Source organism: Triticum aestivum, chromosome 6B (genome assembly GCF_018294505.1).
Source record: "Triticum aestivum cultivar Chinese Spring chromosome 6B, IWGSC CS RefSeq v2.1, whole genome shotgun sequence".
Taxonomy (NCBI): domain Eukaryota; kingdom Viridiplantae; phylum Streptophyta; class Magnoliopsida; order Poales; family Poaceae; genus Triticum; species Triticum aestivum.
The window spans coordinates 428,350,552-428,367,106 of NC_057810.1; positions in this window are offsets into that span (position 1 = coordinate 428,350,552).

Consider the following 16,555-nt stretch of genomic DNA (forward strand, 5'->3'; position numbering starts at 1 on the left):
TGTTGTTGTCCTACAGACTAAACCCTCCGGTTTATATAGACACTAGAGGGGGCTAGGGTTACACAGAGTCGGTTACAGAGAAGGAAATCTACATATCCGAATATCCAAGCTTGCCTTCCACGCAAAGGAGAGCCCCATCCGGACACGGGACGAAGTCTTTAATCTTGTTTCTTCATAGTCCAACAGTCCGACCAAAGTATATAGTCCGGCTGTCCGAGGACCCCTTAATCCAGGACTCCCTCAGTAGCCCCTGAACCAGGCTTCAATGACGATGAGTCCGGCGCGCAAATTGTCTTCGGCATTGCAAGGCGGGTTCCTTCTCCGAATACTTCGTAAAAGATTTAGAACACAAGGATCGTGTCCGGCTCTGCAAAACAAATTCCACATACCACCGTAGAGAGTATAATTTTCCACAAATCTAAACTGCCGACAGCTTTTTACGACATCACGCCATGGTCCGGTCTGTATTCGAACAGTTTTCATAACCAGCCACTACACGCGCTGCGAGGCGGTTTTATTGGCACGTGTTGTCGAAGCAGAGATCGTGTCCCCCTTATCACGGGATTCTCATCAAGACAAGTGTGGGTAACCCAACCGTGTTTGTCTAATATGACTCATTTTAGGCAAGTCCCAAACGGCCACGCGGGGGACGCTTGATATTCGTCCTCGTTATAAAGGGGGGCCAAGGCCTGCCCTTTTCTTCCCACACTCGATCCTTCCCCTCCTACACCTCGAGTTCCAACACCCAAGGCTCAAGCAAAAGCACTTCGGACCTTCGACCATGTCCGGATCCAATCTTCAAGGCTGGTGGATGGCCTCCTCCGTCACAGAGGAGGACATCCAGAAGCTTAGGGAGGCCAGGTATCTCACCGCTGAAATCCCGCACAGGCTGCCTGCCCAAGGGCAGGTCATCCCCACTCCCGAACCCAACGAGAGTGTCGTATTTGTTTCCCACTTCCTCCAAGGGCTAGGTTTTAGTCTCGATCCCTTCGTGAGGGGGCTTATGTTCTATTACGGGTTAGATTTCCATGATCTAGCTCCGGATTCCATCCTTCACATCTCGTCGTTTATCGTCTTGTGTGAAGCCTTTCTCCGCATTACCCCCCCACTTTGGGCTATGGATCAAGACTTTCAATGTGAGGCCAAGGGTGATTGACGGGCGTCACGCAGAGTGCGGAGGTGCTATAATAAGCAAAGGCATCGGCGCCCCATGACTGAAGGGTTCTTTCATGGAAACATCTGATTTATGGCAGCAGAAGTGGTTTTACATCACAGCTCCCCGAGGTACAAAGCGGGCGGCCGCTCCAGCATTCCGCTCGGGCCCCCCGCCGCAACTGGCATCATGGGTCAACAAGGGGCTAGATTGGGGGCCGATTAACGATGTGCTGACACTGCAAAGCCGCATCCGAGACCTCCTTAAGAGGGATATCTGTCTTGTCAAGATAATGCAAGAGATGCTGGTTCGTCGAGTCCTGCCCTGCTAGCGTCGTCCTCTCCGTATGTGGGAGTTCAACCTGGAAGGACCGCAAACCATTCAACAATTCTTCGGCATGACGCTCAAAGAGATGTATGGGTCATTCTTCGGATCATGAATAAAGTGTCCGGACACCACCGAGGACGTGGGTCTCAATTTCAACCGCCCGAATACCCAAGTAAGTAATTCCGCTACCGAACACACCATCCTTTATGTTTATTATAACACCATTCTGAAAAATTGCTATCTGCCAGGATTGGCTAAGGAAGGCAGAGAGGATTAGGTGTTCGGCCCCTCTTCCCGAAGGCTCACCAGATCCTCTATTGACCAGGATGCTTGAGCGTGCGACGTATCAGGTGCCATTAGGAGAAGGCGAGGGGAGGAATAGAGAAGCCGCAGGTGGGCCTCATTTTTTACACGTCCAAATCGGGGAGCAAGCGCCTCCATGAAGGAGGATAATCAGGGAGGGGAACCTAAAGTCCCCTCTCCTCAAGCTAAGAAAAGGGCCGCCTCTGAAGATTTGGAAACAGAGGCATCTAAACGAGGGAAGATAACCTCGCAAGGGGGCCGGCCCTCCACCGACCCGTAAGTGAAAGAGTACTTTGGTAGACATACCCCGTTTTGTCTCTGAGGATAATGACCGAAACATATTTGTTGCAGTCCGCCTCATAGCCCTTCTCCACAGAGTTCGTCCTTGGGGGATCTTCCTCCGGAGATGATGGAGAGCGAGACGCCTCCCCCTGCCTCCCCTTCACATGGGGTGGACGACCCCAAGGTGTCGTCACGGAGGATTTCTCCTGATCCACCAAGGCCAGAAGTTGACACTTCGGCTGCCCGGAGTCTGGAATATCCGGCTCCCAAAGAGAGCTTCAGGAGGAGTTCGGGATTGTCCAACACATAGCCGGACACACTAATGGGCCTTCTGGAGCGAGCGGCCATCTCAGAGACAGATCGTGCCTTAATGGGTACGGTGGTTGAGAGGATTTCATCCGCGAAAAGCGATTTGAATGAAGCTTTTACGAGTCTATTGAGAGGCTTTGAGGTACGCAAAAAATGTATTTTTGATGGTTCTGCACATGCTAAGTGTGCTCTGTATAGATAGTAGCCCTTGAGACTCTGGTTGACATCAACATGGCGAACAAAGGATCGTAATCTCTGGTAATAAGCGCGCTGCTTTATGTGCAGGTGGCTGAGGGTCCGGCGGCCGAATGATCTGCTGATTTTGCCGAACAGAAGTGGCAGCTAGACATGGCCGATGCCGACATCGCGCTTGTTAACAAGCGGCTTGACGAGGCCCAGGGTATGTATATTCGGCTTGTCAGCAAATGTTTAAGTGGAGCATGATGCTAGTATCTATAATATGTCGTGACTGCAGATGGAGCTGCTGCCGTGGAGACCCTTTAGGCGGAGGTTGCCCGAGCCAAGGAGCAAGCCCGGATAAGTGATGCGGCCGCTCTGAAGGCGGTCGAGGAGTTAAGAGCTAAACAGGCTGCTCATCGCCGAAGCGAAGAAAAGATATCCCAGATGGCTACCGAGCTGGAAGATGCTGCCAACCGTCATGAGCTCCTTGAAAAGGAAAATCAAGCAAAAGCGGCTGACCTAAAGAAGGCCCTGGAGGCAGACAAGGAAACCCGCTCTGAAAGGAGGGGGATGTGGGAGGAGCTTCGTGAAGCCGGAGATATCGTGGCTGGGATGCCCTATCTATTGCGGATGAAATTCGGAGATCCGAATTATGCCCCTCTGGATCAGTTGTGGAGTGCGGCAGACTCATATGCGGACCTGGCAAAGAGTGCTGCTGATGCGACTGAGTTTTGCATAGATCGGAAAGACCATAAGGCTGAGAGGTTATTTTTGTCGCGGTTCGGTGCCCCGACGCGTTCGCTGCCATTGAATGAAAAGATGGCCGCATGGGCCGAACTCCACAGGTTATCCGGGCTTGCTATGATGTCTGTCATGGATCATCTTTGGCCACAAGGACCAAGGCCGGACAACTATTTCGGATTGGTGCAACAATTCCTTGGTGCTCTGTCGCATATCGATGCTGTGAAGAGGTCGGCGTGCATAGAGGGTGCACGGATGGCTCTTGCCTGTGTTAAAACATACTGGGCTAGGATGGAAAACACCGCTATTGCAACCCGGAGTGCGGCGGACGACTAGGACCCAGCCGAGCACTATTTCGAAGAAGTCTTAGAAGGCGCCCATTTAATAGAGGCTCAGTGCTCGAAGAGTGCCATGTTCGAATAACATGTATCGCGATTGTAAAGACAATGCTATTTTGATTATAAAGGCTGTGTTTATACTTTTGCCCAAAAGTATTATAATGCCTCCTGTGCGGCCGTTTATGTATGTATATAACCTGAAAGTTTGCAGTCGTCGACTTCAGCCCCCATGCATATAATGCGGGGGTGTTCGAGAAAACATGTAGTCACACTTGATCCAACGTCTTGGTCCATTAAGGAGGTGATAGCGCGGCGAACCAGGTAGTCGGACTATATAGCTTTAACACTTTCACTTAGCCATAGGAGTTTGACGGTGGGGCTACTATATAGCTCCTGGTACTTTCGCGTTCAGCCGGATATAGTGCGCACATGTACGTGACCGTGAAACCGGTCCTTCGTTAATGCGGAGGAATCGCGAAGATTCCGCTGGTTCATCGAGTGGCTGACCAGTCTCGCGCGGTATCATGACAGTCATTTTTCGGCTTTCTCTACTGAGGTGCTCGTCCTGATGAACCGGGGCACAATCGCAGTAGTTCTCCCGGTGCCGCCTTAGACGATAGAACGGAACGTAAGGTAGCAAAACACGGGAGCCGGGCAAACCCAACATTTGACCAAAGACATGATTCGGAGCTGATGCATATAAGGCCAAACTCGCGGCACCGAAAACTCCCTAAGGTATTCAGACTTTATAATGTGTACTGGGTTGAATAACGCCCTTGACAATAAGCCCTGAGTTTCCAGGTATGAGCAGTAGTCTGGTGTGACAAAAATGCCGAAAACGCCAGTATCCCTCCCGGTTGTATAAAGTTTACGGAGGGGAAGAAGCAACAAGAGACATTAAAAAGGTTTACGCAGGGTCTTAATCTAAAAAGAAACCTTTGAGCGGGGCCCTGCTGCACGTCTGCGCCTTTATCTCTATTTTGCCATATCCTGGAAGGGTGTAGCACGATGATCATTTGTAAAAGAAAATAAAAAACCCAGGTGAAAGACTTCATGCGAGGTGTTCGTTAATCTGAATGAAGCATGAAAATGCAATATGCTATTGTATTGATAGGGTCAAGCCAAACTATGGGCTCTTTTTGCGAGCAGCCCCTAACATCTTTTATGGGGAAATCCCACCTGGGATGTTTACATTGGGTGGAGCGCCGGACTCATCTAACCGTGTCCGTGGTCTTGACGACCGACCATTTTTCCTGGTTGGAGGGACCACTCAGTGTTCGGCTGCTAGAGCTGCCACATATTCTTCCGCGTGTAAGGAACGCTCTGTATTTCCGCTAACTGTGATGACGCCGCGTGGACCGGGCATCTTAAGTTTGAGGTAGGCGTAATGCGGTACTACATTAAGACGAACGAAGGCCATTCTTCCGAGCAGTGCATGATAGCCGCTTCGGAATGGAGCGATGTCGAAGGTTAATTCCTCGCTTCTGAGGTTATTGGGAGAACTAAATACAACCTCTAGGACTAGAGAGCCCGTACAGTGGGCCTCGATGCTTGGTATTACTCCTTTAAAGGTAGTGTTGCTTAGGCTGATTCTTGAGGGGTCTATCCCCATTTTGCCGACAGTGTCCTGATATATCAGGTTTAGAGTACTGCCGCCGTCCATGAGGAATCGTGTTAGATGGTATCTATCAATTATTGGGTCGAGCACCAAGGCAGCCGATCCTCCATGCCGGATACTGGTTGGATGGTCCCTACGATCGAAGGTGATTGGGCAGGCTGACCAGGGATTAAATTTGGGGGCGATGGGCTCAACAGCGTATACGTCTCTGAGTGCGCGTTTGCGCGTTCTCTTTGGAATGTGAGTTATGTAAATCATATTCATTGTTTTGACTTTTGGTGGGAATTTTTTCTGTCCCCCAGTGTTCGGGTGATGAGGCTCATCCTCATCTTCACTTGGCGTCTCCCTCCCCTTTTGTTCGGCATTCAGCTTGCCGGCCTGCTTGAAAACCCAACACTCTCTGTGGGAGTGGTTTGCAGGTTTTTCGGGGGTGCCTTGAATCTGACATAATTTGTCTAGAATCTTGTTTAGGCTGGACGGTCCATCTCTACTTCCTGTAAAAGGCTTATTCCGTTGACCGAGTTGAGAGCCCATGAATCTGGCGTTGATCGTCGTGTTCTCTGGGCTGCCATCATTGTTTTGACACTTGTTTTTGTTGCGTCGCGGCTTCCCGTTGCCATCCCTGACTTTGGATGTGCTTGGGTCGCTGGTGCCGCTACGTGCCAGCCAGCTGTCCTCGCCCGCACAAAAGCGGGTCATAAGGCTTGTTAAGGCTGCCATTGTCCTCGGCTTTTCTTGGCCGAGGTGTCTGGCAAGCCATTCATCCCGGATACTGTGTTTGAAAGCCGCTAAGGCTTCGGCTTCCGTGCAATCGACTATTTGATTCTTCTTAGTAAGAAATCTGTTCCACAACTTTTAGGCTGACTCTCCGGGCTGTTGAATTATGTGACTTAGGTCGTCTGCGTCCGGAGGTCGGACATAGGTCCCTTGAAAATTGGCCTTGAAAGCATCCTCGAGCTCTTCCCAACTTCCGATTGAGTTTTCGGGAAGACTTTTCAACCAGTGCCGAGCTGGTCCGTTTAATCTGAGGGGTAGGTATTTGATGGCGTGGAGATCGTCTCCGCGAGCCATGTGGATATGAAGGATAAAGTCCTCGATCCAGACCCCAGGGTCTGTAGTTCCGTCGTAGGCCTCTATATTCACGAGTTTAATTCCTTCTAGAAATTCATGATCCAGTACCTCATCGGTGAAGCACAGGGGGTGTGCGGCACCCCTGTATTTGGTCGTGTCGTGGCATGCTCTCGATGGTTGTTGTGTTCAGTTCTGATTCCTAGCTGGTGTTCAATCAATGTGATCGTTTTGGTAGCCCTGATCTTGTGCCGGAGCGTGCTTCCTAGATCCGTAGATGGATCTGGCCATACCGGACTTTTTGTCCAGGAGCTCACGTAAACCGTGTGCTGGCTTGTGTGCAGCATCATTAGCCGTCTTGTCACAGCCACGGGGCGGTCGATCTAGCTGATCGGTCATTTTTGTCTGAATGGGCTCTACGGCCTCGTCGTCGAATTTGGGCAGCAGCTTGCACTTTGGATAGCTCTTTGTGTGACGATCATCGTCGCATTTTTCTTCTGTGTCGAGCAGTTTGTTCCACCTACGGTTGAGCCTATCCTGTGTGGCCTTAAGCCTTTGCTTCTGCTTCTTTAGGCTCCCCGCGGTGGCGATAAGCCTTCTGTGGAGGTTCTCTTGTTCCAAGAGTTTTTCTTGGATGATGAGTGCATCATCGTCCGGGCAGTTCTCTTCTCCGGAGACAGGTTGGTGAATTTTACCCTCGGGATCGGCATCATCTGACGCCGGCTCCGGACTATGCTCATCGTCCCCTGGCTCATCCTGCTCCATCATTGGGTCCATGGGGTCGTCGTTTCTTTTGGACTCAACTGGGGTGTTATTATTTCTTGCGCTGTTGTCGCTGTTTTTACTGTGGCGGGATTTAGAGCGGCGTCTATGGCGCCGCTTTGGTGGCTTATCGACGGGATTATCCTTCGTTTTATCGTCACCATCGCCTTCTTTTGCTGTGTCCACCATATATATATATATATATATATATCATATGATGAGGTGGCTGTCCAGCGCCCTATAGGCGGTGGTTCTTGTTCTTCTCCTGCATCGTTGTCCATACCGTCGATGTCTTCGGAGTTGAAGTCAAGCATGTCGGTTAAGTCATCAACAGTGGCTATTAAGTGGGTGGTGGGTGGGGAATGAATTTCTTCGTCGTCCGCTTCCCACTTGAGTCGGACATAGTTCGGCCAGGAAACTCTCGACAAGGAAAGAGGCCTTAATGAGTTTATCACATCACCTAAGGGAGAGTGCTGAAAAATATCCGCGGCGGTGAACTTCATGACGGGTTCCCAATCCGATTCGATAGGCACGGACGTACGCGGTTCAGATCCTGTAGCCGGAGACGAGTCCGAGGGTCCGATGACACCACCCTCACAGGAGGTGGGATCAGTGTTCGGCTCTGACGCCGATGAGTGTGTGACCTCCGTGACGGGGTCCATCCACCCGCCCTTGGAAGGCATGATCTGCTCCGGATTGATTCCCGTCGTCACCGCGGGCGCGATCTCCCGAATACTCTCCGACGGCAATTAAAGTCATGCCCGTCGTGACTGTTCGGCGCACCCGGCATGGGCTCGAATCCGTCGAGGATCAAGTCTCCATGGATGTCGGCAGTATAGTTTAAGCTTCCAAACCTGACCTGATGGCCAGGGGTGTAGCTATTGATCTGCTCCAGATGGCCAAGCGAGTTGGCCTGTAGTACGAAGCCTCCGAATACGAAGATCTGTCCGGGAAGGAAAACCTCCCCCTGGACTGCGTCGTTGAAGATGTTTGAAGGAGCCATCAAGCCTTATTACGACGACACAGTGGAACTCTCAATGAAAGCACCAATGTCGGTGTCAAAACTGGTGGATCTCGGGTAGGGGGTCCCGAACTGTGCATCTAAGGCTAATGGTAACAGGAGGCAGGGGACACGATGTTTTACCCAGAGTTGGGCCCTCTCGATGGAGTAATACCCTACTTCCTACTTGAGTGATCTTGATACTATGAGTATTACAAGAGTTGATCTACCATGAGATCGTAGAGGCTAAACCCTAGATGCTAGCCTATGATTATGATTGTTGTTGTCCTACGGACTAAACCCTCCGGTTTATATAGACACTAGAGGGGGCTAGGGTTACACAGAGTCGGTTACAGAGAAGGAAATCTACATATCCGAATATCCAAGCTTGCCTTCCACGCAAAGGAGAGTCTCATCCGTACACGCGACGAAGTCTTCAATCTTGTATCTTCATAGTCCAACAGTCTGGCCAAAGTATATAGTCCGGCTATCCGAGGACCCCTTAATCCAGGACTCCCTCAATGCCCCCTTCTTCTTCTTCTTCCTTGACCTTCTCCCTAGATGGGAGAAGGGTTTACCCTCTAGTCCATGGTCTCCATGGCTTGGGAGGGGCGAGAGCCCCTCCGAGATTGGATCTGTCTCTCTGTCTCTCTCTGTTTTTGGGCTCTCAGGTTCTACCCTTTCACCGTTTCTTTTATATCCGGAGCTCCGTAACTCCGATCGGGTTGAAACTTTCGCCCAGATTTTTCTCCGAAAATTAGCTTTCTTGCGGCAAAAGAAGAGCGTAAACTGCCCTACGGGGTGTCCACGAGGGTAAGGGGCGCGCCTGGCCCCCTGGGGCGCCCCCCTGCCTCGTGGCCCCCTCGTGCACTGTCTCGCATTGATTCTTCTTCCCAAAATTCATAAATATTCCAAAAATAAGCTCCGTCCATTTTATCCTGTTTGGACTCTGTTTGATATTGGGTTTCTGCGAAACATAAAACATGCAACAAACAGGAACTGGCACTCGACACTGTATCAATATGTTAGTCCCAAAAATAATATAAAAAGTTGCCAAAAGTATATGAAAGTTGTAGAATATTGGCATGGAACAATCAAAAATTATAAATACGACGGAGACATATTAGAGTCGACAGCGTAGAAGCCGTTGTGTTCAATGGCATCAGAGAACCATGGAGGATGTATGATCCTACGATGGACATGTGATTTGTCCACTTACCGTAGTGACCTGTCAGATAGGCGAGACCGCGGTTGAAGAATGCAATTAGCCTGAAGTCTTTATAATTTGCAGATCTTGTGGGCACTTGGCAAATTACAACCTTGAGCAAATAAAACTTGGTATCATGTTGGCTACTGTAAGATTCCGAGTATTTTGGCCACGGTGCCAAAGCAGTGCAGTGTTAATCGAAGGAAGGGGGATCAATTGCCGGGTGTAGACCTCCACGAGCATCCAGCTGCCGCGAACGTCGACGAGCACCATCCAAGACGTGTTGATGCCGACCCAGTACATACTATTAATGTAGTTGAGGGTGACGGGGATCAGATCGCAGTCAAGGGGGTTGATGCTCGCCACCCTATGATCATTATGCTGCGTGACACGCCGTTTCTGAAGATCAGGCGGCATCAGCAAGCAAGGAGCTGGCTTAAAAAGCTCCGGCCTAAGGGCTTTGAGTAAGCGGTACAACCCCGATGAGCACGCGGTGAGCGTCATGGTACTGAGATTGTCCAAACGCGAAACAATGAGCTTGATTACCTCTATGGGGTGCGAATTCCAGCCACTCTTTCGGCGGACGCTGCTCGGTTCTGCCATTGTTAGGATTGGGTTTCGGACGAGGTGGGGGAGGCGCCTTAGAGGGGATGGAAGATTGAACGAGATTATGTGCGGACAAAGATGGAGAAGCGAATATGTGCTGCGGGAAGTGGATAGGTGATGATGACTACATCACGCCGCTTGACTTACGAGACACATACTAGCAGTGTAGGGTCATATCGATGCCAGACAACTTGCTTGAGTATCACAGTACTGGTACTCCCTACAGTACGTACTACTATGCCCTAACTTGCTTGAGTAGAGTAGTAGAGTAGGACTCTGCTCTACTACTAGCACCAGAGGAGTAGTATATTCTAATCTAAAATAGTTACAAACTTCAATGCCCGAGCGTGGAACGACTACGAACCGTGCTAACTCCAATCCCCAGCAAACATTCGCTGGGAGACATGGCAGTTGCAAACGCCCGCGACGCAGTTACATGGGATTAAAACAGGCCACCGTCGGATGGAAATCTGACGGTTACGTGGGACTCGCCAGGATTGAGCTCATGTCGAACAATCGCCAGATATCATTACTAAAAAGGTTAAAACACCCGGGGCAATAACTTGCACCGGCTGACCACTAACAATGATACTAACATCCCGTCAAAAAAACAATGATACTAACATAGCTGTAAAATGGTCAAAGACCGTGTCTACGCGGTGTTTGGAATTATATGCAAAAAAATTAGCAAGATGCCCGTGCATTGCACGGCACACCATCATCACCAACTCGGTTTTTTCTCTCCTTCTACTCCTATAAAAGACTCAGTTGGTGATGATGGAGGCAAGGAGGCATGTTCAGCCGGGCGTGCAGCGAACAGCACAGTACATTTTGATTTGTTATAAAAACAAAGAAGAGTAGTAGAGATAGAGGTAAGAGTAGAGATAGAGACTTAGGGAGGAGCACGAGGTTGTGGGAGATAAGGATGAACAAGGCAAGGCCTTATCTATAAATGTGGAGAGAGGTACGGGTATCTTTTGGAAAATTGTCATAGTTGGCTTTCTATCCGTCAGATATAGATCGGACAGTCTATATTACAAGATGGCAGGCACACCACCATCACCAACTCGGTTTTCTATAAGAGTAGAGACTAGGGAGTACTAGTAAGAAAACCATCTACTGCTTCGTGTGCTACTCCTACGCTCCATTCGGCGGCCGCAACGTCCCCTACAGCCACTCCTTCCTGCGCTCCATTCAGTGGGCGCTATTGAAATTTGGGGAGCGCACTCTCGCGACTGCTGGCAGCCACGACTTCACCGACAACGACTTCTTCCCCGACCTCGGCAACCTCTTCCTCAATGACATGGGCGACAACCTCAACGCCAATGGTGCTGCTCCCGTTGCACCGTATGTGTTTCTGTCCTTCCTATTTGAAATCGTGGTAGAATTCATGTTTCTACTTTGTATCCTACTACTATGCTAGTCCACATAATTAGGTTCATCTTTGTTATAGCCGTCATGATTTATTTTGTGCTTATTCAGATTAAATCTCATAGTAACTTGCTCATATATTCAACTGGCGCAACGTCCCCTACAGCCACTCCCGTTTCATGGATGGCCTGGTCGATGCCTCCAAGGAGCCCTTCGTCTATTGCTATGAGTGCCCGATGCCGTTTTGGGGCTCACCAACGGACATGGTGCATCACCTAACGGATGCGTGCAGCGGTCACTACTGGCCCTAGGCGGAGAACATCAAGTACGAGACGTGCTACTCGTTCACCATGCCAGAGTCGCTCGAGGATCACCGCCGCCTGCTACTCTTGGAGGAGGACGGCGGCGTTTTCCTCTTGATCGTGGGCACCGGCGAGGCCCGTGCAGGCCGCCGCCCCGTCTCTGTAGTGTGCGTCAGGGGCGACGCCGCTAACGCTGACACTGACACGAGGCCGATGTACGGGTGCGTTCTCAGTGTTACTACCCCTCCGGGTCACATGGGCGGTGACACCGGCTACATCAAACTGACATGGACTCTGCGGAGCTGGGACCTTCCCGCCGATGTGGACTTGGAAAACCCATGGTCTTATTTACCCACCAACGCGGTGCACGGGGACTCCAAGGAGGTTCACCTGGACATACGCATTAGCAAGTTAAATGTTGATCATTAGTCTTCGCTCAATTGAATCCGCTGTTTAAGCATGTGGAGACTTCCATGCATGATCTTGCTCTATTGGAGTATCGCGCATGAATAAAAGTGTATCCATTTATGGTTTTGTCGGGGAAACTGATCCACGAACACCTATGGGACCGGCGGACCGAGCCCCTTTCGGTTCGGCGGGGGGCGGAGATCGCACGAAGAGCGGATCGAGGCGAAGCACACGAGCAGTTTACCCAGCTTCGGAGCTCTCCGGAGAGATAACACTCCTATTGCTGCATGTCTGAGTGTATTGAGTTCTTGTTCGGGAGCGCTGAGTGCTACAGTACACACTAGCTGCTAACGAGACCGAGCGTGAGTGTTTTTCTGCCTTTGAACCCCCCTCTATGTTGCGCATGGGCCTCCTTTTATATGCTAAAGGGGTCACCGACATGTGGCAACGTAGACAAGGGTAAAAATGGAAAAGGAATTGCGGTTGGTACAACTACCTGTACAGTGTATCATACCTAACCCTGACGGCAGGGGACAAAGGCATTAAATGCCCGTCTGCGTCGCCCAAATAGTGCAAAAAGGGACCGTCAGGGACGCCACCGCTTGCCACAATGGCAATCTTGTCAGCGTCGCTTGCCACCGCGCACCGCTGGCTGCACAGCCTCTTGCCACGCGTGCCTGGAAAGGTCCCAGGGCGACACGTTGGTGGATGTGCTGGAGCGCGGGTGCAGAGTGGTAGCCTGCCGCGGCAAGCGCCTTGCCGCGGTCGTTGTCTTGTCGCGTCCGGAAGCTTGTCGCTCACCGGGCCTCGTCGGGACGCGTGGCGCGTCGCGGCAAGTTCCTTGAGATGCCTTGGTTGGCCTTCCCGGCAAGCTCCTCTTGCCGGGGCCTTGTCTCCTTGGCTTGAATACTTTGTTCTTGAATGGCTCCAAAGGAACCACGGAGGACCTTGGCGGTCACCCGGCAAGCCTTGCCACGGGGTGCTGCGACTGCCCGTGCACAAGTTCGGGATACTAGGGTACCCCTACTCTAGTACACCGACAGGAGCCCCGGGCCTGAGCCACACACGGTGCCGAGCGCTGTTGGGCCAGGCCCAAAACAGGGCACGGGCACGCGCGGCCTGGGTTACGCCGTATCTCACTCTGTATGCACCGCGCCCTCCTTGAACAGCACGCGTCGAATGCGGCGTCGTGGGAGAGATCGTGGGTGGTTTCTTTATTCGGAAAGACGGAGCGTCCGCCCCCTCCCTCTTTATAAGCAGGGGAAACAGGGGCAGTTCGCCCATCTCGCCGGTTGCTATTCCAATCTCAAAAAAGCCTCCGCCGCTCCCCCTTCTTCCAAAAGCTGAAAGAGAGCAGCGCTCCGCCCCCCATCGCCACCGGCACCACCAACGCCGTCGATCTCTCTCACCACCTCCGCCATGGCTCCGAAAGCCGGGAAGGTCGTGAAGTCGGCCGAGGTGCAGCGGCTCGCGGCGCTGCGAAAGGAGCGGGCAATCTCCCCCCCAAGCTCGCCGCGAAGGAGCTGAGGGAGTATTACTACCTCTTCTGGTCGACGGAGACGCGAGCGCATCCGCGCACAAAGGTACTCTCAGCTGCCGCTTCGGAACTGGCTCCGAATGGATATCCCTTCTTCGCGTTGTTCTTCTACTGCGGGCTCTGCCCGCCTTTCTCTGAGTTTTTCTGTGACATTATGAACACCTACGGGTTCCGCCTCCTTGACTTCACCCCCAATGCCGTTCTGACCATGGCAGTTCTCGCACATCTCTGCGAAAACTTTGTCGGAGTCTATCCAAATGTAGCTCTTTTTCGCCACTTCTTTATGCCCCGAGTTGAGGGAGGGGAGCCTTTATCCGACGGAATTGCCTGGATCTCGAGAGCTGGCAAGAAGGAAGCTTATCTGGAGGGAGAGCTCCGCAGCAAGTGGGAGGAATGGAGAGCAGACTGGTGCTGGATTGTCGAGGACCCGCAGCCATTAACCGCCCAACGCCAAGCCCCAGTAGCGCGCGGCAACGATTGGAGCAACGTGGCCCCGGAAGATGATAGGTTAAAGATTGCCGTCACCCGGATCCTACGCCTCAGGCTTGCTGGGCTCACTGTAGGCGCTGTTGGTGCAGATTTTCTTCGCCGCTGCATCGCCCCCCTGCAGGAGAGGAAGAGACCCGCCTGGGAGTTCCAGAATGCGGCGGATATCATGAGGCTGCGCCCGGGCCTCAACTTCAACTTCACTGTCCTGGAACTGGACGCGATTGCTCCTGGAATTGTTCAAGCACGATCCTCAACATCCCGAAGTGTTCAGGTTGCCGAGGGGTGTCGTTCCACTGTGCAACAACTCCTCGCTCGACCGCATCCGTGCAATGATGCCGCTGTGCGATTCGCATGGAATTGTCCCAACTTGGCAAGAGCCTGCAGACGACGTTGTGCAGGAGTTCTTTGACAGCTTGGTAGAAGTGCCGGTCCGCTCCGATGAACAGAAAAGCCTTACTCGCAACACCACCGATGCGGAGATGTAGCGCATCGCCACTAGGCTAGAAGAGGCGGCGGCAGCCGCTGCCGTGGGCGAGTTTGGATTCACCGTGGAGGAGGCAGAGGCAGCAGAGGCGGCAAGCCTTGCCGAGCGAGAGGGGCTTGTCGGCGAGGGAGAGCTTGCCGGGCCTGAAGCTGAGTCGAGCGAGCCCGCCGAGGGCGCGAGCGACTCGTTGAAGATCGACTCCTCCTCTCTCTCATTTTCAGACAGCTCGCCGCAAGCGGAGCCCCCAGCTCCACCAAGAAGGCGTCTCCGCAAGGCCGGGGACGTAGCGGGGCGGCAGACAGGTCAATAGCCACCGCGCCGCGCGACGCGCTCCACCGTGGCAAGCACTGTTGCCGCGGGAGCACCTCACACCGCTGCGGCAACTGGAGCGGGGTCCTCCCGGTCCACCGCTTCTGCTCCTGCCAAGCGGCTAAGGGAACCTACTCCTCCGCATCGTCGCGCCAGAGGTGAGCCGGACTTCGACCTCTCCGCGCTCAGCTCCGACGAGGAAGAAGAAGAGTAAGATTCTCTATTGTACTTGTAGTTCTTCAATTCTTGCTGTTTTGTCTTGTATCTGATTTGCTTTACTTTGAACTCATTCCTTTTCAGGACTCTGGCCCAGAGAGCGGCAAAGAGAGCCAAGGTCCCGGTGATTGTCATCGAGGACGAACCCACCGCGACAGCAGGGGACGTGTCCGAGACCACCTTGCCGGACCCGGCAACTATTCCCCAAAGCAGCCCCCAGCGTAGCCCCCAGTGTAAGTATATGGTTTACTTCCTGCTGTTAGGCGTGCATGGGTGCTCTTTCCTTGCTGACATCTGACTATTGGTTTGTGTAGGAGCAGAGCAGCCTCAGCAGGAGTGCCCGGAAGCCGCTCCCGACATGCCATCTGCTTCGACTACACCGCCAAGGGAGGATTCCCTGGCAAGGGAGCGTTCTCCGGCAAGGGAGAATTTTCCGGTAAGGGAGAAGTCTCCGGCAAGGGACAGTTCTTCGGCAAGGGACAGCACCAGCGATCCCCCGGTGGCGGAGACCACGACTGTAGATCCTAGTACAGGTAATCCTCTTGCTTGAAAACTTCCCTTGGGTTCTTCTTCTTCTTATTTTCTTTTTGAATATTTGCTTGACTTTTCTCCCATTTCCGGTCGTCAGATCCATCTGCCACGGAGCCGATGGAAACCGAGGTCGCCGGCGAGGAGAACGCGCGCGGCAATACCGACGACGCCGCTGCCACCGAAGAAGAAGCCGACGCTGATGATCCCGCCGGCGAAGAGGCCGCCAAAGCTGCCGCCGCAGAAGCTGGCGAGGGGTCCGGTGATTGCACTGACGGCCCCGAGGCCGCAGGAGCGTCAGGCGCTACACCGACCGCCGATCCCTCTGCCGCTGCTGCAGCGTCAGGCTCCAAAGAGCCCCAGCCTGACGCCTATTTGAAGGCCGGCGATGGCGTCTTCATCAAGCTCCCCTGGGTGTCAAGCTCCTGGGCGCCAGTCGAAGGAGAAATCTTGGATGGAGAGGTGCTCGCCTCCGCTGGGCTGACGCTGGTTGATGCACTGAGCAGTAGCAGCGGCAAGTCTGAGGAGGAGCAGCTGCTGCGGAAGCTGTTGTCGCTCTACCGCGCCCGACAGGCCAAGCTGGTATCCCGAGAAGCGCTTGTCGCGAAGGCGGGAGTGGACATCAAGAAGCGCGCGGAGGAGCTCCGGGGTCTCAACCAGGAAGCTCTCCGGTCCCTGGCAGAGGAGCGGGAGCAACTCGCCGAGGAGCGGAAAGCCTTCCTCCTCGAGAAGGCTGAAGTTGAAGAGCAACAACAGCTTGCTGCCGAGAAGTTGTCTGCGCAGGAAGGCGAGTTGGCGCAGCGGAAGGTCAACCTTGACAGCCACGAGGAGGAGCTTTCCGCGCGCGAGCAAACATTCGGCGGGGCTCTCAAGGAAGCAGAGGATGCTGCCGCAGCTGCCGAGGCCGCCAAGAAGGAGCTGGAGACAAAGGTGGCGCAACTGGAAGCCGATCTCAAGGCGAGCGGCGAGGAGCTTGCTGCGCTCAAGCATGAGCGCGAGAAGGACGCCTACACCCTT